Source organism: Felis catus, chromosome A1 (genome assembly GCF_018350175.1).
Source record: "Felis catus isolate Fca126 chromosome A1, F.catus_Fca126_mat1.0, whole genome shotgun sequence".
Classification (NCBI taxonomy): Eukaryota; Metazoa; Chordata; class Mammalia; order Carnivora; family Felidae; genus Felis; species Felis catus.
In genome coordinates, this window is record NC_058368.1 from 234,248,829 (window position 1) to 234,272,140 (window position 23,312).

General features: G+C 44.8%; 1 long non-coding RNA gene across 2 annotated transcripts in view; it reads right to left on the reverse strand.

Annotated features, from left to right (window-relative positions):
- The window catches only part of LOC123380528, a 104,760-nt gene that overhangs the window by 73,643 nt on the left and 7,805 nt on the right, over positions 1–23,312 (reverse strand). For both annotated transcript variants that reach the window (XR_006586427.1, XR_006586426.1), the window contains exon 2: positions 1,195–1,389. This is a non-coding gene — a long non-coding RNA (uncharacterized LOC123380528). The remainder of the gene's footprint in view (positions 1–1,194; positions 1,390–23,312) is intronic.

The following is a 23,312-nucleotide window of genomic DNA, read 5'->3' on the forward strand; positions in this document are numbered from 1 at the left end:
TGGAAAGCCGGAGACACAGCAGGCCTCTCTGACGAAGGTGAGAGTCACAGCAGGGCACAGCTCCTGCTGGAAACACTGCCTGAAGAGAGGCAGCAGGGCAACACCCAGGCTTCTTCTTCCAGCCTCTCCTCTATGGGCCGTTGGTCTACCCAAGCCAGGAGGCTGGCAGACCGGGAGCCTTGGACGATGCGGCAGAGGGGAGGGGAGGAAAGAAGTTGCCCAACAGAGCACAAGACAGAGACAGCAGAGCACGAGAAGGCTGCACTCCTGGAGGCGAGCCTTCACCCAGGCCTCGCGGACTTTTGAGAAATCCCACAGAGATCCAGGTAGGCTTGGTCTGGTTGGATTTCCCAGGGAAGACAGCGTGCCTTCACGCCAGTCTAGGAGTGGCGGGGGCGAGGGCAGGTCAGGGGAAGAAGCAGCTGACACACAGCCGCATCTTCAGTGGTGACCCAGAAAGCCCTGAGAACACGGGCACGAACTTGCAGAGATGCTAGGAAGGACTCAGCCAAGGAGTGAGCTACGCCCACCTAAAACCCAGAGACAGTGATGCCCCAAGCCAAGGACAGCTGTGTCACATATGGGAGCCCCCAAATCAGGGTCTAAAAGGTCTAAAAATTGGAGTAAGCTTATTGGGCAATTACTAATAAAAACGTGGCTGGATTTCCTAAAGAATGTTTTCATCTCCCTGGGTAAACACTAACATCTTATTATTTCCTGGCTGCCAGACTGGGGTAATAAGGGTGGAGTGTCCAACCTCAATGATTTTCAGCCTTTCACTGCTCTGATCTCTGAATCATTGTCGTCTTTCAGATGTTACGGTGCGTTTCCCATCACCACGCTGTGTCCCTGGTGCCGTTTGGCTGTGCTGCTGGCCGGCCGGCCGTGTTATGTTCGTATCACATAGGGTCTGGGCCCCAGGCTGCCACACTGTCAGAGGCCATGCTTGCCCATGTTCCAGGAAGTGCAGGCTTTTGTCCAGACCCTCACCTTTGGACAGGCCATGCCTGCCTGCAACACCGATCCCACCTGACACACAGGGTCGTAACGGCACGCACCCTCCCATGTAGCTCAGGCCGTGCGGCCCTGTAGCAGACCCCAAGCCTCCTGGCCACGGAGCCACAGAAAGCGTGCTGTGGGGCACCTTCACATCAAGCAGGGCTGTCTGTGTTTTGCGTACTGAAACAAGCTTACCTCTGCTGAACGCGATCAGTTTCCCCTTCCTGATGACCAGGCTGAAGTTGGGCTGGCTGGGCATCGGGGAAGTCCAGACCCGTGTTTCACCTCAGACCCCTTGATGCTTGCTAGTATTTGAATCTTGCCAATACATCCTGCTTTGTGTTCGCCTGAGTTCTGTGCAGGAAACAGTCAGAATCCTAACGAGATGTCCTAAAAAGATGAAAACAAAAAGCTCCAAGTAATACTCCCGGACCTAAAAGATGCGATGTAGACAGTTCATCTCCTCAGTTCATAGGTTCTTAGAAACTTTCTGAAGGATTGCTTTACCCCCAAACCGCAATTTTTTAAAATTTTTTTATGTTTCTTTATTTTTGAGAGAGAGACAGAGACAGAGAGAAACAAGCAGGGGAGGGGCAGAGAGAGAGCGAGACACAGAATCTGAAGCGGGCTCCAGGCTCTGAGCCGTCAGCACAGAGCCCGACGCGGGGCTCGAACCTACGAACCACGAGACCATGACCTGAGCCGAAGTTGGACACTCAACCGACTGAGCTCCCCAGGTGCCTCTCCCCCAAGCCACATTTTTAATGTGTCCCACTGACAGGAAGAATCAAGCTTCTTTTGGAACATACACACACACACACACACACACACACACACACACACGCGCGCGCGCGTCTTACGTGTGTATAGTTTGTGTAACCTCAAGATTTTTTGAAGAAATTTTTGAATAGCAAAAAATCGTACAGCACATGATTATTCAGCAACCATTAACTAGAAAGTGTTGAACACGTACTATGGCTTCGTGATGAGCAAGAACGTTTTCCAGACTTGCGTCAACAAGACGTGCCTCTGGGAAGTCACCAGAGAAGGGTTCCTTCCATGTTATAGCAATAGATGGTCATCAGAGTCCAGGGAAGTCAATACCAAGTTAAATCAGATTTGCCTTGCGCTTATATCCCTCACTTTACTAAATAAATCCATGTTCCAAAATATTGGCATAAAGAAATTATTACAAATCCGCTAAATAAAGTGGGAAGTTTACCATTTACTAAAATAAATTCCTATACAAATTATTTCATAAGTCATAACAGCCACTCTCTGCTGTGTGTTTTGTCTGATATGGACTTTTTCAAAACACTTTGGGTGTTCTTAGGAATGAAATATCTAAATTTAGAGGAGAATTTAACCTACATTGTCTACCTTTAATTTTTACAACTGCTACACGGAAGAAACAATTTCCAGAGTGTAAAAACAACAACCCAAGTTTTTTATGCTGCCTCTGTTCAGACAGCCAGTCTTTGAAGCCTGCCTGCCGGGTCACCAGACTCGGCAACCAAGCTGTCCTGGGATAGTGGCGTCCTCTGGAGGCCAGTAAGAGAACTGTCACATTTTAAGTCCCACATCGCCAGGCTCTTGGAAGTCCTGAGTTATGAGGACAATCATGAAAAGACAGAGACTTTCCTTTCTCTTCTGCTGCTACTCACACCCGTGGTATTTTCACCTAAAGAAATAATTTTCTCACACTTTCATGAAAAAGGCTTCCCCTTTTTTTTTTTTTGGTTTTACTATTCTTATCTAAGGAGAATAAATTTTATTTGTACTTATGAACAAAATATTTTTTTAATTTTTTTTTAATTTTTTTTTAACGTTTATTTATTTTTGAGACAGAGAGAGACAGAGCATGAACGGGGGAGGGGCAGAAAGAGAGGGAGACACAGAATCGGAAGCAGGCTCCAGGCTCTGGGCCATCAGCCCAGAGCCCGACGCGGGGCCCGAACTCCCGGACCGCGAGATCGTGACCTGGCTGAAGTCGGATGCTTAACCGACTGAGCCACCCAGGAGCCCCTTAAATTTTTTAATGTTTATTTATTTTTGAGACAGAGAGACAAAGTGTGAGTGGGAGAGGGGCAGAGAGAGAGGGAGACAGAGAATCCGAAGCAGGCTCCAGGCTCTGAGCTGTCAGCACAGAGCCCAATGCGGGGCTCAAACTCACGAACGGCGAGATCATGACCTGAGCCGAAGTCGGACGCTGAACCGACTGAGCCACCCACGCTCCCCAAAGGAAGACTCTAATTATGCTTGGGATCTGTATCAAGGTAACAAAAATGGAGGCATTTGAAATTAAATCAAACAGCATGACTAACTGCTAGCCTTTGATTCTCCCTGCAAAGCCCATTCCCAGAAATTTCCCAAATTCCATTTCCTAAGCACCAGGAAGTTGGAGCTTTTTAAGAGGCCATTAAATTGTTGGTTACCTCCTGTGTTTGTGCATTAGTTCACTTATCAGTTCCTGCGGTTGTAGTCACTCTCTAGCACGTGACTGATTCGCAGATCAGTCAGAAGAAGGTAGGTCATGTGGCTGTTGCAAACGGATCTGGAAATCTCCGTGGCTTTGTGTATAAAGGTTCATTTGTCTCTCTCACAAAGCCCTCTGTGATTTCAGCCACTTTCTGGGGACTCTGACTTCGGTGACTCAGAGATCCAGGTGAACTGATTCTTACAGCCGGCACCTGGGTCCCTTGGTTTCCAGCTCACTGCATCAGTGGCAGAGAACCGTAGATCATGCACCTGCTCTTAAGTGCTTTAAAAGTCCAGAGGTGATGCTTATGATTTGGGACCACTGTCCAGAACTTACCACATGGCCCTACCTAAGGGAGGCTGGGAAATGTGGGTATCCTGTCGATAGTCACTGAGCACCACTACATGACATATTGCAAAAATATTTTAAGGTTACTATTTTTGAGGGGGAAGCTCTAACCCAGAATTTCCACCCCACTTGTACACTATCCAGGAGAAAATGCAGCCTTCATCAGTAGAGTACTGCTGTGTTAGTTCAGTAAATACAAAAGAGAAGGGAGGAGGCAGCTTCCTTCAAAATAAAGTCCTGGAGGAATAACGTTAAGCTAGGTACCACGACAAACAGATCAGCTCAGACATTTGGGGCAGACAAGGTGTGACTGAGTAGAGAAGTAACAGGCCGTAATAAGCCAGCAGGCAAGAATTGGTGGTAATTCTTCATGGACCATACGCAACGTTACACAGTTATGAACGCAGAGGAGAGGAATTAAAAGAGGCTGAGAGCCTGACGCTCAGCCACTTGTAGGCTCAGTGGAGAAACAGCACCTCCCAGTGATGCTTCCTTGTATATCCTGCAGGACCGCCCGGGCACAGGAGTTCGGATCTCGGCTGTACTGCGATGGTTAAATCCTAGTGCGTTTCTGGGCGCTTTAAATGGCTTCCAGAAGAACTGGTGAGCTATGAGCTTACATAACTGTCCACCACGGATGATTTCTCAAGTAACTTTGGGAGCTGACCAGGGACGCTAAAAAGAGATGCAGTGAAACCACAAAATAATCCACACGGCCGGGATATTCCACAGGGGAGCCAGAAAAATAGGGCAGAAGAAGGAAGGTGGGTGATGAGCGAAGGAGGAAAGCATTTGTGAGGATGGACGGCTCAGAAGGAAATCGCTTGTGTGCAGAGCCGACCGGCATGACCAAGTTCAAATGTGATGGGGAGATGTGAAGCATGATCTTCTGTAGTTTACCTGAGACACGAAACGAGTCCTAGCTCCTCCCTGCTTGTCATCCCCACAGACACGCGTACGTGCACACGGGTGCACACGCGCACACACACACACAAATGAGTGTCAAGGACAAACATCTCTAACTAACCACGGGGTGCAGCGAGGAGGGAGCCGGGTAAGAAAGGAGAAAAGAAAAGCATCTCCTGATGTCTGGAACGCAGGCTGGCATTCACCACCAGGCACGTCGTTCCCATCAGACCTGATGCGACAGAGACCCAACCTCAGACAGGGGTCCTCTGAGACCAAGATGAAGTGAGACAGGGCATGTCCCTTCATAATTTTTGTCTAAGCTCAGACAAAAACAAGGTCCCCGTGCCGCCCACCGGGCACTAACACCCCTCTCTCAGTCACAGTGAATGGCTGCCACTTCTTCACCAACTCCAGCTTTACCCCCCGCCGCAGTCTACCCTCCCTATTCGTACGATGTAGCGAGACACCCGTCATGGAATTTTCCCTGCTCTCTGATGGCCTCCGGGCTGGAGCAAACACCTGCTTTTTTAGATCCTGTCCCAAATCACATACCCAAAGTCCAAATCTTCTGTCCAGTTCTAACACCCTGCAACTGAGACACCCATCGAGTGTTCTCCTCTGCTTCACGGGCAGTAAATCCACGCTGTCAGCTACAGGTGCACTCCTGGTGGCCTCGGCTGGACAGTGCGGACAGGGATGAAGCCATCCCAGCTGGACCGCGATAAACCAGATGAGGTGCAGGAAGGTGACTGCACAAACGGTAGGGGAGAGAGGAAGGAGGGAGTGGGAGGGAAGAAAGTAAGAAGCAGGGAGTTCATTGTTTCCAGGACGGCTTCTGCCCAGCTGCCCATTACTCTGTCAGTGCACACCCATGCGTGCACACACACACACACACACACACACACACAGCCCACGAGGAAGGGAGTGTATTTGGAAATAAAGAACTGATTCCTGCTTCTTGTCTGCAGCTCCAGAGTGTGGGCCCCACAGATGCATCCAGCCAGGCTGGGCAGGGGAGAGGGCAGCGAGCAGCTAAGATGGGCAGAAGCAGATGTGGCGGCAAATACAAATGAATGGCACGCCGTGAAACCAGTTTCTCTCCATACCATGGGGACAGCACATCAGAGAGCTGGAAAACTGCCCCAAGAGGCATCGAAGTGTTGTGGGAGCCCGGTTGTCAGAGTCCAGGGCTCAGGACCTGCTTCTGCTGGAAGAGTGGCCACACCCAAGGGTTCACCCCAGTCAGGGAGCTGTGAGAATGGCCCCGATTTGTAACAAACAGGACTGGCCTCTACTCCTGCTGGAGCCAAGGAACGACAGTGTCGGGCCAGTGCCAGAACCGTGTGGGGTCAGGATCAGCCAGTCCCCGTCGGGACCGTGCCTGGCGCTCAGGCTACCCTCGAGCTGACACCACCTCACTCTGGCCATGTGGTGGTGAATGTTTGCAAGCTTCGTGGCTCCAAAAGAGAGAGGGGAGGGGAGAGAACCTTCTGTGAAGGGGGACGGCGCTGGGAGAGGGGACTCTGAGGAGCAACTGGGTGTAACGCAAGGAGCACCCAGAAAAGGCTCGCGATCCTATCAGAAACGACTAGAGCATCTGCAACTCAACAGCAACAGAAACGTCTACAGATACAACAGAGAAACGGAAAGGGCATGCTACACACGTTTGTCTAACATGAAGGAAGGCAGCGAAGAAGGCTCAGAGGGGCAGAAACACCGTGAGACACACAGGAAAAAAATGTTGGCCATAACTGCAACCATTTCGATGGATTAAACTCTCCAACCAAAAGGCAGAGGTTGTCAGCGTGATAAGCGAGATCCAACCGTCTCCTGCCCACAAGAGATACACGTTAGATTTAAAGATGCAAGTACATTAAAAGCAAAAAGATGAAAACAAAATAATTATTATGAAAACAGTAACCAAAGGGAGCTGGAGAATTTTGGGAACATCAGACAAAATGGACTTCAAGACAAGATATGTTAAAAGAGCCAAAAAAGGACATTTCATGAAGATACAAGGATGACTCCATCAGGAATACCTAATGACTAGAAGTGTCTTTGCACTTAATAACAAAGCCCAAAAATACACAAAGCAAAAACTGTCAGATTAAAAGAAATAAGCAATTCAAAATAAAATTGGAGACCGTAATACTTCTCTCCACAAATGATTAAAAAAAAAAATCTACACAAAAATTCAGTGAATTATAGAAGAATTGAATAGCACTATCAACCAGCTTGACGTAACTGACATATTTAGAATGTTCTGGTATATCCAATGCCAGAACACATGTATGAACACACATGAATTAATTTCCAGGATAGACCATATTCTAGGTCATGAACAGGAATTTTGAAAGATTGAAACTATATAATGAAATTAGAAATTAGAAATCAACGCAGAAAATGATGTGGGAAGCCCCCAGATTGTTGGAAATTAAAGCACGCCAAGTCTCCGACAGACCAAAGAAGCACTCACGGGGAAATGAAAGTATCTTGAACAGAAAGAAAATGAGCACAGATGCAAAACTCCTTAAGAAAATAGATGGCACTAGATGAGAAGGGCTCCATACCATGACCAAGTGGGGTTTATTCCAAGAGGGTGAGAAGTGCCGCGTCTGAAAATCATGACTGTAACAAACCACATAAGGAGGATACAGAACAAAACCCACTCGATCATCTCAGTAGATTTTGGGAAATCGTTTGACCAACTCCATCATCCGTGATATAAACTCTCCAAAGACGAGGAATATAAGAGAGGTTCCCCAGTCTGACAAAGGAAATTCAGGGGAACCTTGGTTTGCGAGCACAATGCGTTCTGGAAACACGCGTGTACTCCACAGCACTCGAATATCAAAGTGAATTTCAAGAACCATTGGCTCAGTGTGATCATGGGACATTCGGCGTCATGTACTACTCCTACTGGAAGACATCGCTCGTGTGTCAACTTAAAATTTGTTAGCAATGTTTGCTCATCTTGTGCAACATTCACAGAACAAGTCACTGGCCATCCAAGGTTTTATCACATACAAAAATCTACAGCTGACATGACAGCTGATGATAAGACTGTATGCCCGGGGCGCCTGGGTGGCTCAGTCGGTTAAGCGTCCGACTCTTGGTTTTGGCTCACGTCGTGATCTCACGGTTTCGTGGGTTTGAGCCCCCCATTGGGCTCTGTGTTGACAGTGCAAAGCCTGCCTGGGATTCTCTCTCTCTCTCTCTCTCTCTTTCTCTCAAATAAATAAATTAATTAAAACTTTTACTTTTCAGGACATATAAGTAAGACAGTAAAAACACAAGCCACAAACGGAGAGAAAGTATTTGCAAATCACGTATCTGATAAAGGACTTTTCTCAGACTATATAAAGAACGATCACAACCCAGTAATAAGACAAGAGGTCCAATTTTTTTTAAATGGGCAAAAGACTGGAAAAGACATTTCACCAAAGACCATGGACACCGTTAGCCACTAGGGAAGTCAACATATTGACTTCATATTCCCATTATGAGATACTACATATTCCCATTAGATACTACATATTCCCATTAGAAAGACTGTAATCAAAACGATTAAAACTAGAAGTGTAGCAAGGATGTGGAAAACACGGAGCCCTCATCACTTGCCAGGTGGGATGTAAGGAAAACAGTTCAGTAGCTTCCTTGAAAGTTATACACACGACACAACCCAGCCACTCTACCCCTAGGTACCTATCTACTCAAAGAAGACACGGACATATGCACACAGCGGCAGCATCCGTAACAGCCGGAAACTGGAAACCACCTAACGTCCACCAGGAAGTAAATGAACAAGTGAGGTGCATCCGTACACTGGGGTTCCGCTCAGAGCTACGGAAACAAACCTCTGACACCTCACACAAGGAGGGAGCTCGCGGCACTATGCTGAGTGAAAGGAGTCAGACACACAGAGCTCAGATGGCATGATTCTGGTTATGCGAACGTGGCTAGAGAAAACAAAAACACGGAAACCGAGGGGCCCCAGCTGGCCGCAGCCAGGAGTGCGGGTGGGATACACCGAACTTTTGGGGGAGATGGAAGTGTCCCAAAACTGGAGTGTGGTGATGGCTGCACAAGGGCGTGTTACTAAAACACCACTGAACTGTGCATTTATGGTGGATGAATTGTGTTATGTAAATTATGATTCAATAAGCTGAAAAAATAAACCTGCAGACAATGCTCGTGCAGTCAAGGGTGTGTTATAAAAGGCTTTGAAGACTCATTAGATGGTTCCTTCTTAAGGAAATTATTGTTATTACTAAACTGGTGTCCAGGAAAGCTGAATGGTCTGTCCCTATCAGTAAATCCATTTGCAAGACGTGCCTGCATCCTAACGTGTGTCTAGAGGAGGCGTCCGTTCTGTTGCATCTATGGGCCAGCTGGGTCACGAGCCAGCCGCTCAGCCACAGACCTAGACGGGAAGATTACGTGTCACAGCTCCCGTGACGGGCAAGGCGGCATCTAAGGTGATCGGTGAGTCTTATTAGCAAAACGCTCTTTTCATCAGGGACTAAAACACGTTTGCTTGGACATTGTTGTCTGGGCACCGAAAAGGGGCTGCGAAACGCAAGATAAAGAGTATTTGCTCCAACTGTCACCAGGATGGGCCTGATAGCATTGGAGCTGGGAACAAAGAACAGCCTGTGACAGCAGCCTCCTCTGAGCGTCAGACCAGGCTTCCTGCACAGAACAGTGCCTCCTACTGCACGTGCTTCTAATAACACTAATGATCACTGAGCGCTTCCTCCCAGAGATTTCAAGCCGTCACATGTAAGTTACAGCCACCGTAGTGAAATCAGGCTCTTCCAAATACTGGAAGATGGACGTAGAGGAGTACTGGCACATGTTTAATCACAGACACTGCCAAGGAGAAAAAGGACCTAATTTGTAGCATTTGCTGATGGTCGCGACACAACACCGCCACCACGGCCGATTCGAAGCTACTGATGTGATGCCACTGAATACGGAGTTGGAAGGAGATGTTCACAGTGGCTGTGAATGGTGCCAGCACACCTATGCCCAGGGACACAGGGACACAGACTCTAATTTTTTTTTTATTATTTTAAAACCTTTACTTTTGAGAGAGAGAGAGAGAGAGAGAGAGAGGCAGAGTGTGAGCAGGGGAGGGGCAGAGAGAGGGAGAGACGCAGAATCGGAAGCAGGCTCCAGGCTCTGAGCTGTCAGCGTAGAGCCCAACACAGGGCTGAGAGTCACAAACTGCGAGATCATGACCTGAGCTGAAGTCAGATCTTAGCCCATTGAGCCACCAGGTGCCCCCAGAAACCTGAGACTTAACTAAGACAGCCAGGCCAGCTAGGGTTGCACAATTCAGCCACATCGCTCTTTGCAGACTATGCCCTGAGCGGGCCCAATGTTGAGCTCAACGTCCTGAGACCTAACCAAAGGTTCTCACAGTTCTGAGGTTCTTGCAGTTGTAAGGTTTTTGAGTTGATCTTGCTACCAGACAGAAGCTCTGTTGTTGGAGAGCCTCACCCAGTTACAAAGGATCCACTAGCCAGGGACTCTCATTTCTCCAAAGGCGGTACTGAGTTCCACGTCCTCGGGAGCAACCATCTGACAATGGCTAAGGAAGATCATGTTTTGTCTCTGAGCCAGGGGCACATGGCCAGGGCTTGGCCGGCAGCCAAGGGCGGTGGTAAACAGGTGGGGATTAAATGTAACTGTTGCTGATGCCCAGGATCAGAGATTCACACACTACACACCTGCTTATTGGTGCCGCAAGGCTTCCAAGCTCCAAGACAGGAAAGATGAGCAAGTTTCAAAGTGAGACGGCTGCTCACACAGGGCGTGGGGTTCACAAAATACCCGTCCCCACTCCCCCAGGTCAGTGATGGCTCCCGCTGTCGTGGGGACCCCCAGTTAGGAATCTCGGATCTCTGCACATGAATGAGGGTGGGTCCAGACCTCAGACGGGCAGGCATCATCAATGCGCTTTTCCATTAGATTCTCAGGGTGACTCAAAGGCTAGCAATGAGAGACACTATCTCTGCAGAAATGACAGAAAAAAAACCTCAAAACTTCCAGAGAATGAGGACACTTCATAACTTTGCTGTTCTGGCTTAGCTGTGGGAGCAGAAAAACTAGCCATATTATTACCCTGTAAAGATGCTTTCAAATATAAAAGACATTTGTAAGCTAGATTTTGATTTTGAGCTTTCTCTAAACCATATGAAGAAAAACTCCCGTCTTAAAATGATCGTTGCCAGAAAAGGTTCAAAATGGGGACTGGGGGGTTGAAGGGATGGTCGCACTCAACAATTCGGTATTTATGTAACATCTGACATCTGCAAAGTGCTTTGCAACCAGCTTTTCTTATCTCCACTCACAGGCTGTGCGGGCAGGTCAGCAATGGTCCCTCCTATCTTCTCAGAGAGGGAAGTAGGACAACGTGATCCTTAGATTAGGATGCCGTAATTCCAAATAAAGCTGACAATAAGTGACAACCATTTCATTCTATTCAGATTGCCACTTTTGAAAGTTGTTAATAGAAGTAAATTTTGTCCACTGCGTCAATAGAAGAGTGATAGCGTTTTTCTTCTTATCATATAGGAGCCAGACAATCAAAATTCATATCTAAAAATACCACCACCAACAAAGGTCAAAAAGAGCTACTGCTTTAATTAGTACTTGGGGACATAGCTTTTGTTATTTAAAAACAGAGAGGGTAGGGGCGCCTGGGTGGCGCAGTCGGTTAAGCGTCCGACTTCAGCCAGGTCACGATCTCGCGGTCCGTGAGTTCGAGCCCCGCGTCAGGCTCTGGGCTGATGGCTCGGAGCCTGGAGCCTGTTTCCGATTCTGTGTCTCCCTCTCTCTCTGCCCCTCCCCCGTTCATGCTCTGTCTCTCTCTGTCCCAAAAAAAAATAAATAAACGTTGAAAAAAAAATTAAAAAAAAAAAACAGAGAGGGCACCTTGGACTTTGGCTCAGGTCATGATCTCATTGTTGGTGGGTTTGAGCCCCACATCAGGCTCTGTGCTGACAGCTCAGAGCCTGGAGCCTGCTTCGGACTCTGTGTCTCCCTCTCTCTCTCTCTGCTCCTCCCCTGCTCGTTCTCTCTCTCTTTCTCTCTCAAAAGTAAATAAACATTAAAAACATAATAAAAAATAAAAACAGAAATAGAAAGTTGTGTATGCGTGTTCTCCATTCTGGAGAAACAGACTTTAAGGCCACAAACCATAATAAACACAAAAAATGTTTTAACTATCGCAAGTTACAGAGCAAGCGCATCAGCCAACAAGGAAGTTGTCCAGCTCTCTGTCCTACCAGAGAGCTGAGGGACTAACCAGCAGGAAGGCACTTGTCTTTGCTACATTAACTGAGCCCCTGCCTTTAGCACCATTGGAGCTCATGCATGGCAAACCAGGCAGGCTTCCTGCTGACAGGGAGGGGAAGGACATCAATCAGTGACCCAATTTACATCTCATATACATATTTATGAGACCTGGGATAAGCTACACGGTGGTAGGCAACAGAAGAACCTAGTTTAGTCAGATGGACCGTGAAAGGCATTCCAAGAAAGTGACATTGAGCTGAAATCTAAAGGCTGAGTTAGTGTTAACAGGGAACAAAGGGAGGAGGAGAAGAGCATGTTCCAAGGCCCTGTGGTGGAGGCTGCATAATTTGCCGCAGTAATTAAAAAGAGGCCAAAGGTCCACAGCTTTGTAACAAAGGGGTGAGGACAGGAGGGAAAGGAGCTCTGATTCCAGAAGTTGAGAGGCAGTTCTGGGAGCCGATGACAGCCCACAGAGGCCAGGGCTTAGCAGGTTGGTCTCTGGAGCTGAGCTCAACTGCCACTTAGTAGCAAGCACCATTCACAAGTCCCATGGGACCTCTGTGCGGTTCCTCTCCTGTAATCTGGTTTCTGCCTTGCAAGGTTGTTGCAAAGATTCAGTGCTCCCTTGCCTATAAAGCACTTTACACACAATTTGATCATTTTTATTTAAAGCCTTTCACTGACATCCTCTTACCTTTAGGCCACTGTTTCTCAGCCTAGATTCTGTGGGGCACTGCCTGGTACCACGCTCCAAGCAAGGGTACCCTGATTAAATGAGTTTGAGAAGCACTGTGCATCGGCAAAGTAAAGAATCCTCTGAAAGTCCCCCAGTTAAAAAAAAAAAAATTAACTTTCTCAACCAAGAGTGTACAACACGTGATGACCCCATGTCACTCACTTTTTGCTGGAGGCAGTGCTGTCACCTTTAATAACCAATGTCCCTAAGTCCACAAAAGTTGCATGGAGAAAATTGAGAGGCACCAGCCAAGATTGATTTTAGACTCTGGCTTGTGCATTTGCAAGGCTGCAGCAGAGAAATTTCCAGGTTGCCATTTAGAAAACAAACCATTTCAAAGCTCCCATTTATAACCCATTCTTAAGCAATCGTCATTTCTCAGAATCTTTTCCTGACCCATAGCTTAAATTCTCAGTTTATTCAGAAGACGGCTTTCAGGGAACAGGTTTGTGTTACTAGAACAATATGACCCTGTTAGTAGCTTCATTTCACCGGAGGCTCAGTTTTCTCATCTGTATACTCTGGTGTCAGACGAGGTGATCTAAGAGCCCCTTGAACACAAGGATTATCTGATTCTCTGTTAAAATTTTTCCAGGTTGCATGTGTTATGTTCTTAGGTAATTACTGAGACCAGTCCAGTCTCCATATGAGTGGACAGACACACTTCCATCCACAAATGGACAAAACACTAGTGTGGTAGGGTCCCCTCCCTAAGGAAAGGGCGGGGGGGGGGGGGAACAAACCTCAAAGCAACCTGGCTATATGCTCATGACCTTGTAACATGAGACCACTTAACCAGATTGCATTTTGTGTGTTACCATATACGGGAGACAAAGAAGTAGAAGATATATTTTAAAAAACTATGCCACTTGGTATTCGGGGCTCAGTTCTTCTGGTACGAACCCAGCTGAGCGGTGTCGGCAGGAATGAAGTTGCTTCCTGGAAAAAAAAAAAAAGCCTTGGGGTCACGACTCTGTGCGAGAATCCTGCTGTACTAGGTCTTTGACTCCCTGCCTTCCCATTATTTTCTCCATCTCAGCAGCACTGAAGAATTTCACCAAATGCACGATCATGATCACTTTCACAATTTTCTGTGTCCATTTTTTTAGAAACACATTAAATACAGAGAAGTGTAAGATGTAATACAAAATAAATAAGACATGAAAGTATAATGTACAGCCTGGGGAATAGAGTCAATAACATTGTGTTAACTTTGCAAGGTGACAGATGGTAACTGACACTGTGGTGACCATTTCACAATGTATACAAGTGTCGAGTTACTATGTTACACACCTGAAACTAACATAATAGCGTATGCCAATCATACCTCAAAAAATTAAAAACAAAAAAAACCAAAAACAACATGAAGGAAAAGTACCCAAATGTTAACATCTGTTAAATCATGGATGACCATGCCTGTGTATTTTTCTCCATGTTTTTTTTTATTTTTATTTTTAACGTTTATTTATTTTTGAGACAGAGAGAGACAGAGCATGAACAGGGGAGGGTCAGAGAGAGAGGGAGACACAGAATTCGAAACAGGATCCAGGCTCCGAGCTGTCAGCACAGAGCCCGACGCGGGGCTCGAACCCACGGACCGTGAGATCATAACCTGAGCTGAAGTCAGACGCTTAATCAACTGAGCCACCCAGGCGCCCATGTTTTTAAATCCTCTGGAATTTAAAAATTATGACCTTCAGTAAGTAATAAATTTCTGTTAATGGTGATCTCACTGAAGTCGGCTCATCTGTGCTCTTCATCATGTCCTCAAGGCGTAAATTTACAAATAGAAATACAATCTTGTTTCTTGCCCTGCAAAGTTCAGGTTTGGCCAATTATCTCCTAGATGCAAGCATTATTTACTTAATAGCAACCAGGAGTTAAACCATACCCAAGCTATCTACTTCCAAAATTAATTCCATAAGCTTAACTGTCAGCATCCCAGGAAGAGACATTTCTCCACCAACTTTATCCAAAAGGAAGACATACTTCATAATGGTCCCCCTAAACCACCTTGAGAATGGTCACAAGCCAAAATGCCATTTTGTTTTTACTGATCATAAACATTCAAAGATACATGGTAAAACATCTCAAACTCTGTCCAAACTATGGCAAACTTTGAATCAAGCTGGATTCTGGTTGAAGCCAGCGATGTTCACCTTTCTGGGAATATGCTCTTTGTAGCACTTAATTATATGCAAACAAATGAGGCTCTAATTAAAGGACTTTTTACATTTTTTCTTTGTGTAGAAGAAAACTTAGAAATTTTCAACCAAATGTGAACTAGCAGGACCCCAGGCTCACTTGGCTAAGATTAAGTTGGAGAGCCCTGAAAATAAAACACCAAGCGATGGAGGTTGGACAGTGCTGTTTTGAACTCCGGGGAGAGTGGATTGGGGCTGGGGCAGGGGCAGCCTGGGAGTTGAGGAAGGACTTAGGGGAGTTCAGCTTGCATGTGTCAGTCATTGTGTTGAAGCAGCACCCACCCCCAAAACTGGGGTAGCTCTAGGCCACGGTCCGGAGGCCACAGGAGGAACTTCGGGACCAGGTGCTCTGTGCTTACAAGGAGTTGGCAACGTGAGTGGAGACAGACCGACTTCCGGCAGTAGCTGTCCATCTGCCCCGGGGCTGGTGAATTCCAATCACCTCCCGCCTGGGCCAGGGCAGTGAAGTTGGACCTTTCTCATACTCTCGGGTGATGGGGGGTGGGCAACACAGGGGAAAGGCAATTTCAGGATGAAGCAGAAAAGAGGCAACACTGTTGACAGGCACGCCATCTTCCCAAGAAAAGCTTATTGGATGACAGGCTCTGCCAGAAGTAGAAACATCAGACGAAGCATTTACAACTAGACCAATGGACATTTGAAAATAAATAGGCAATACGTTAGCAATACGAAACAAAAAGAAAAAAATCAGAGAACAGAAGAAACATCTTGTATGAAAAGTGTAATAGCTGAAACAGAGAATGGAATGACTAGGCAGAATAGCAGGATGGATGCAGCAGAGGAATAATAGAACAGCAACTAGATGATAGAGTATTGCAAGAATACCAATCCCAGGAAGGGGAAATGACAGAATTAGAAAATGCAGAAAAATTGAAAGTGATATGGAGAAAAGGAAAAATGCACAGAAATCTAAACACAAGGAGGCTTGGGGGGGAGGGTGGCGGGGGAGGGGGGGGCGCTGATAATTAAAATGAGATGAGTAAATGTTTGAAGCAATGTTCAAAAAAAAAAATTCTCCAGAATTAGAAAACAAAAATAAAGCAATGGTTCATATTGAAAATTTTCATGGAGTACCAAAGAAGAAAATAAATTAAATATATGTTAATGAAATTTCAAAATATCAGATAAAAAGACAAACTTCAAAGCCTCCTGAAATAAAGAATATATCATATACAACTGGGGCGCCCGGATGGCTCAGTTGGTTGAGCGTCTGACTCTTTGATTTTGGCTCAGGTCATGACCTCAGGGTTGTGGGATTGAGCCCATGTCAGGTTCTGTGTTGAGTGTGGAGCCTGTTTGAGATTCTCTCTCTCTGTCTCCCTCTGCCCCTCCCCCACTTGTGCACGCTCTCTCTCTCTAATAAAATTTTTTAAATATTAAAAAAAAAAGAATTGTAACATCAGATTTTTCAATAGCAACAATGGATGCAAGAAAAAACCATGGAGTGTTTTCAAAATATTGAGTCTCCTAGATTGTTAAATCAGGTAAGACTATCAGGAGGCCTAGGGGCACCTGGGTGGCTCAGTCAGTTGAACGTCCCACTCTTGATTTTGACTTGATTTTGACTCACTTGATTTTGACCCTGATCCTAGGGCCGTGGGGTCGAGTCCTGAGTCAGGCTCTGTGTTGAGCGTGGAGCCCGCTTGAGATTCTCTCTCCCTCTGCCCCTCCCCTACTCTCTTTCTTTCTCTCTTTCTAAAATAAGAATAAGAGAAGAATATCATGAGGTTTATAAAATCTTGGAAATGTGGCTACCAGAGACCCAAGTTGATGAAACTTTTAGGTGAAGCACTTAAATAAGAGAAGAGACAAATCCAGGAGATGCTGCTAGTGATACACGATGATGTAAGAAATAAACTTGATAAAATACCGCGGTAAAGTTTGCTGTTATCTTTATTAAATCATTAGCAACAGGGGCGCCTGGGTGGCTCAGGTGGTTGAGCCACTGACTCTTGATTTCTGCTCAGGTCATGATCTCGGGGTCGTGGGAGCAAGCCCCACATGGGGCTCTGGGCTGACAGTATGGAGCCTGCTTGGCATTCTCTCTCTCTCCCTCCCTCTCTGCCCCTCCCCTGCTCACTCTCTATCTCTCTCTCTTAAAAAATAAATAAACTTTAATAAATAAATAAGTAATCATTAGCAATAAAAAAGGTAAAATATGCCCCAAATTATACAGAATCAATAATGCAGATCCTCGCTGTTTAATACAAAAGCCACTGGCCATATGCAGCTATTTAAATTTAAATTTGAGTTAAGTAAAACGAAATGAAATGTTAAAGTCCGTTCCTCCATCATACTACCACAATTCCTGTGATCAGCAGCCCTATTTGAGTGCACGCTACCCCATCAGGCAGCATCGACAGAGAACATTTCCAGCATCACAGAAAGTTCTGTTAGCCAGCCCTGAAATACACACTATCGATATGATGCCGTGTCTGTAGGAAAGATGAGACCAGTGACTATGAGAGAGTTCGAGAGTTCTAGTCTCATTACAGAAGAAATTAAAGTACCATTTTTTCAAATGTAGAAAGATTAAAAGTGCAGATAGGCTTTGCATTAAGTTTCCCTCCCCCCAAAATATAATTAAATCACAATAATTAAAGTCTTGGCTTTCTTGCGTTGTTTTTACTCCTCGCTGATCTAGGCATTTTTCCAGAACAATTTCATTGGTTCCAAAAATAGCCCTTCTTGGGATAAAATATTACTTAATAAATTCTTGCATATAAAAAGACCCCGCATCTTATAAATATTTCATACGCGTTTGCCAGTTTAGTTGTTTTTCTAAAGATATTTTTTTATTATTCTTTCTTTGTTTAAAATGTCCCGAACCATGAATATATCACAATCTGGGACTGCAAGATAAGGAATGTTTTTCTCTAATCACACTGTTCTCTACGCCTGGGTTCGCCCTACTGTATAACTCAACTCCTTGGCCTGTGGACAGCTGTCCTGCGGCCGTCAGGGCCTCGGGGCCGAGCTGTAAGGGTCTGAGTTTCTGCCTCAGGAAACCCTCAACTGAGGGCAAGCATCATATGAGCCTTGTTCCCAGACGTAGGTGGATTCAGGGAAAGGCGGACTCCTGCGGGCTTAAGATGACAATTTGTGGTTTTCTCCTCACACAGACCTCATGTTTTATCCTCATGGAACTCATTTATTCAGCAAATAAATTTTGAGGATCAACCCAGCTTCCTGTCCTCCAAGAGGTGAGACAGGAGTCCGTGATGCCTCCACTAACAGCTTCAGAGGTCACTTTGAGCACGGGTGTCACAGCGGTGCACTGAGTTTCCAATTCCCACCGTGACTGTGAACTCCCTCCTCTCCCTTCCTTCCTCTGGGCTCCCCTTCTTAGGTGTCACAGTTCTTGCACATCTCCCGGCAGAGTCTAACCAGGCAAGCCTATACGTGAGCACATATACCCTTTTCAGACTTTCAGACCTTGACCCTCACAGTTCAAGATGAGATCTATGTGCATCTGGAAGACTAACCATCACAGGCTCCTGTGATATTTTTCCCTGGGGACCAGGAGGCCTTTCCACTAAAAATGCTTAGTGACCTCACTAAAACCCCAGGGTGGGAGCAGCCAATGCAGTGTGCCTTTCACGACAGGTGAGGCACAACATCTATCACCAAAGACTTGCCAACTAAGAAAACTAACACTTGCAAGGAGTAGTGTATCCTAAATGCTTGGTGTGTATTAATTCAGTTAACTAGGAAACGAGGTGGCAGGCAGCACGATTGAGCACTCGGTGAGTTCTAAGTGCTGTGTACCTGTTAATTAAATTAAATGACTTTCATAAAACTCACAAAACTCATGGAAATTGTTACCACGTTCTGGCCCATCTCACAGATGGAAAGAGTCAACTTGCTGGGCATACGGCCCGTGAGCGGATGCAGGGATGTGCACCCAGGAAATCTGAGTCCAGGGCACATTCTCAAGACAACCTCAAGCTACACCACCAAGAAGATTGGTAAGATTTTGACTCAGAGCGCAATAACAACTACTGCGATACGTAAATCCTGCCCTGTGCTTTTGGAGCGACAAAGTGGAAGCAGTCACTTCCAGCGGAGGGAATCAGGACACTTCAGGACGCATGGTAAGTGGCCCCAAGACAAGCGTGAGAGACAGAAGTAGAGAAATAATTTCCACTAAATTGGACGGCCTGTGTGATCTCAGCACATGGGAACACCCCCAGATTGCCAGTTCTGCCTTCAGGCAGCACCGCACCCCACCAGAACCCATCCTTGACACCTTCCTGCTCCCTCGGGAGAATTGGTGCACCCCTCGTTCCCAGCCTGGAAGCCACTTCCCCTCGTTCCCAGCCGGGAAGCCACTTCCCCTCGTTCCCAGCCTGGAAGCCACTTCCACTATCAGATAAGGCCCCACTCCTTCTCTACCACGCTAAAAACCTCTTCCTCAGAGTGTCTGCTCTCTTCACCATCAATCATACAGGGGAAAACAATACAAGACAAAACGAGTCTACATGTGCTCCTGGATTACAGAAATAATCAAAATAAGGCATTCAGTGGCTTAACGTCTGTAACTCAGATGGTGAGAGCAAGTCTTCTTGAAGCATCATTGAAAAAATATCTAATTAACTTGACACGCGAGACTGGCACGTGTTGGTGGTTCCAGGACCGGCCAGCCTGAGGAAGGAAATGTGAGAAAGAAAATGAACTCTGACTGAGTCAAAGCAAAAAGTGTGGGCAGATATGCATCTAGCTCTTTCTGTATATTCCCTAGGCTGATACTTACTCCCCCAACCTCGATCAATTACACCCCAAACCCCAGATCCCAGTAAAATCCCTCCTCCACATTTGTGCCTTCAAAGGGAAAATTTTAAAAGGGAACAAATCTGAGAGCAGCAGGAATCAAAGGGCTTGACCCTCACGGGATACTTCAGCCACACCATCACTTTGCAATGAAGGCGAGAATCTTTAAGAAATGTGGCCCGAAGTTGAGCCATATGGGTCTGAAAACTGGAGAATCGTGTCCTAATTCCAATAAAGCTAGTTTCACTTGTTCCATTCTTTTAAAGACTACCCAGCTTCCCAAAGCAAATCCCAGCCCATGACCATTGAAAATGCGTCTAACACGAGAGTTTTACAAGTAAAAGTATGGAGTCCAAGGAATACTATACACTGTGGAGAGTCACCAAACAATGGGAAAGTCAAAACTTGTGCCCCTAACTTAGGAAAGCATAGGCCACAGACCCTGCCCCGGCTCTCAGAATCCTAAAAGGAGGGAAGGACACATCACAAAAATCATTTTTAAAGCACTGGAAAGCTGCAGCATTAACACGGACTAAATGAACTGAAATCAGAGAGAGGAAAATGGAGGACAAATGCCCACTTCTCCCTGGAAACAGCTTCCAGGTCTAGATGCAAGCCCGGTCAGCAGACTTGGGCCAGGGAGTGGGTGCTGGCAGGGAAAGAGAATCCAGAAACACCCATCACTGGTGGTGAGGGGGCTACGGCGACAAACCATTCTTCAGGTGAGGGGTCCTAGTTTCTTCCACACAACGATGGCGGGCTTCTCTGGCTCGGTGGCCAGGGGAGGCAGGGCCTAAAGGGTGAGGCTAAAAGTTCCTGGAACCGAGAGTCAAATTCCGTCCATCTCTAGGCAATTAGGAAGCGAAGACCCTCTGAGGGAAGGAGCTTGAAAAGAAAACAGGGTCAAGATGTAAGCCTGTGGTGAAGGGACACCAGGACCCACAGCTACTCTCCGGGCACTGGACAGATTCGGGCTCAGCTGGAGGCTGAGAATGAGGCTTGGCCATTGGCAAACACTGCCGCCAGGAAGCAGAAAAATTGGCAAAGATTTTGGTGCTCAAGAGGGACAAAGTTAGAGGCTGGGGAACACCAGTCATTCACTCCCTCAGGACACTTGCCAAATTCTGACTAGAGTCAACCTACCTCTGCTCCCAGGGCCTCAACTAAGAGCATGGGAAGCCTTTGCTTCCTCAGTTCTGAGGGTCTGTGGGTGATACAGTCCAGCTGTCCAAACCCCTGACCCCCTCCCCAGAAGCTCCAAAGCCCAGTCCTTGATTGGATTTGGGTAATCAGCCTCCTCTCTCAATCATCCCTTTCTCAGAGGAAGACAGAGAACTTTCTTTATTGGAAGATAACACAATAGGAGTCTTTACAGTCTTTTTTATATAATATTCAGCATACAAAAAATAACTACTAGCCATGTGAAAAGAGAATACAAAATGCTAAATAATTTAAAAAAACAACAACAACAACAGAATTAGAGGCACCTCGGTGGCTCAGTCAGCTGAGCATCCAACTTCAGCTCAGGTCATGATCTCACAGCTCATGGGTTCGAGCCTCACATCGGGCTCTGTGCGAACAGTTCAGAGCCTGGAGCCTGCTTCGGATTCTGTGTCTCCCTCTTTCTCTACCTCTCCTCTGCTCACACTCTGTCTCTCAAAAATGAAGAAACATTAAAAAAATGTTTAAAAAATTTTGAAACAACAGAATTAAATTTTCAGATGACCCAGATACTGGAGATAGTAGACAACTGCTTAAAAATAACCGTGAGCAGGGGCACCTGGGTGGCTCAGTCGGTTACGCGGCCGACTTTGGCTCAGGTCATGATCTCGCGGTCCGTGAGTTCGAGCCCCACATCGGGCTCTGTGCTGACAGCTCAGAGCCTGGAGCCTGTTTCAGATTCTGTGTCTCCCTCTCTGACCCTCCCCCGTTCATGCTCTGTCTCTCCTTGTCTCAAAAATAAATAAAACGTTAAAAAAAATTTTTTTAAATAAATAAATAAATAACCATGAGCAATATGCCCAAGAAAACAGACGAGGGGACGCCTGGGGGGCTCAGTCAGTTAAGTGTCAGGCTCTTGGTTTCAGCTCAGGTCATGATCTCACAGTTTGTGAGTTCGAGCCCTACATCAGGCTCTGCAGTGACTGTGCAGAGCCTGCTTGGGATTCTCTCTCTCCTTCTGTCTCTGCCCCTCCCCTGCCCACACACGTGCATTCTCACTCTCTGTCTCAAAATAAAATAAACTTAAAAAAAAAAAGAAAACAGGAAATAAGAGACAGTATGAATGAAATGATGGCAAATTGCAATTGAGAATTGGAATTTAGTTTTAAAAATAATAGGTATTGCAGAATTTAAAGCCACAAAATCCAAAATTAAGAATTCAATGAATAGTTTTAACGGCAGTTGGGACACAGAAAATCTCCAGAATTCATGACCTGGAAGGCACCCAAACTGAAAGATCGGGATTAAAATGTAAGAAAAAATATTTTAAAAATTAAGAGACATGTGTGATGTACTCAAAAGCGCTAAATTAATATAATGGGATTACCAGAAAGACAGGGGAGAGAACGAAGGAGAAAGAACATTCAGAGAGATATGACCGAGAACCATCTGAACTGACAAAAGACATCAGCCCACACGTTGGAGAAATGCAGTAAACTTCAAGCTAAACAAATAAACAGAATGTCACAGATGCGTCTCCTCAATGTCAGGCTGCTGAAAATCAAGGAAAAAAAGAAAACCTTAAAAGCAGCCAAAAAATAATACTTTGCCTTCAAATAAGCAAAACTAAGAAAAAAATCTGATGTCTCAAAAGAAATGGTAGACACAGAAAATAATGGGAAATTTATGATATTAAATGATAATTAATATTTATATATATATTATATTTATATAAATATAAATATATAATAAATATAATTTTATTATATTTATAATAATATATAAATATATTATTAATTATATAATTATATATATAATTATATAATATATATTATATAATAATATAATAATTATATTATTAATTATATATTATATAATATATTATATATTATATAATTATATTATGTATTTATATGTATTTATATACATAAATGTATTATACATAAATGTATAATATACATAAATTTATATACATAAATGTATATTATGTGTTTATATAATTTATATAATTTATATATTTTATATAATTTATATAAATATATAAATATATTTATATATTTATATAATATATAAAATAAATAAAAATAAATAAAATAAATTAAATAAATAAATAAATAAAATAATATATTTATAGAATAAATATTATAATAATATATTTATAATATATTATAAAATTTATATGATTTATATATTATAATTATATTATATAATTATATAATATAATTATATATTATATAATTATAATTATATAAATATAATAATAAATATAAATTTAATAAATATAAATATAAATATTATATAATATATAATAAATGATAATATCATTTATGATATGCAAGTATTAAAGGAAGAATAAAGGCTGAAAAATCAATTATTTAAG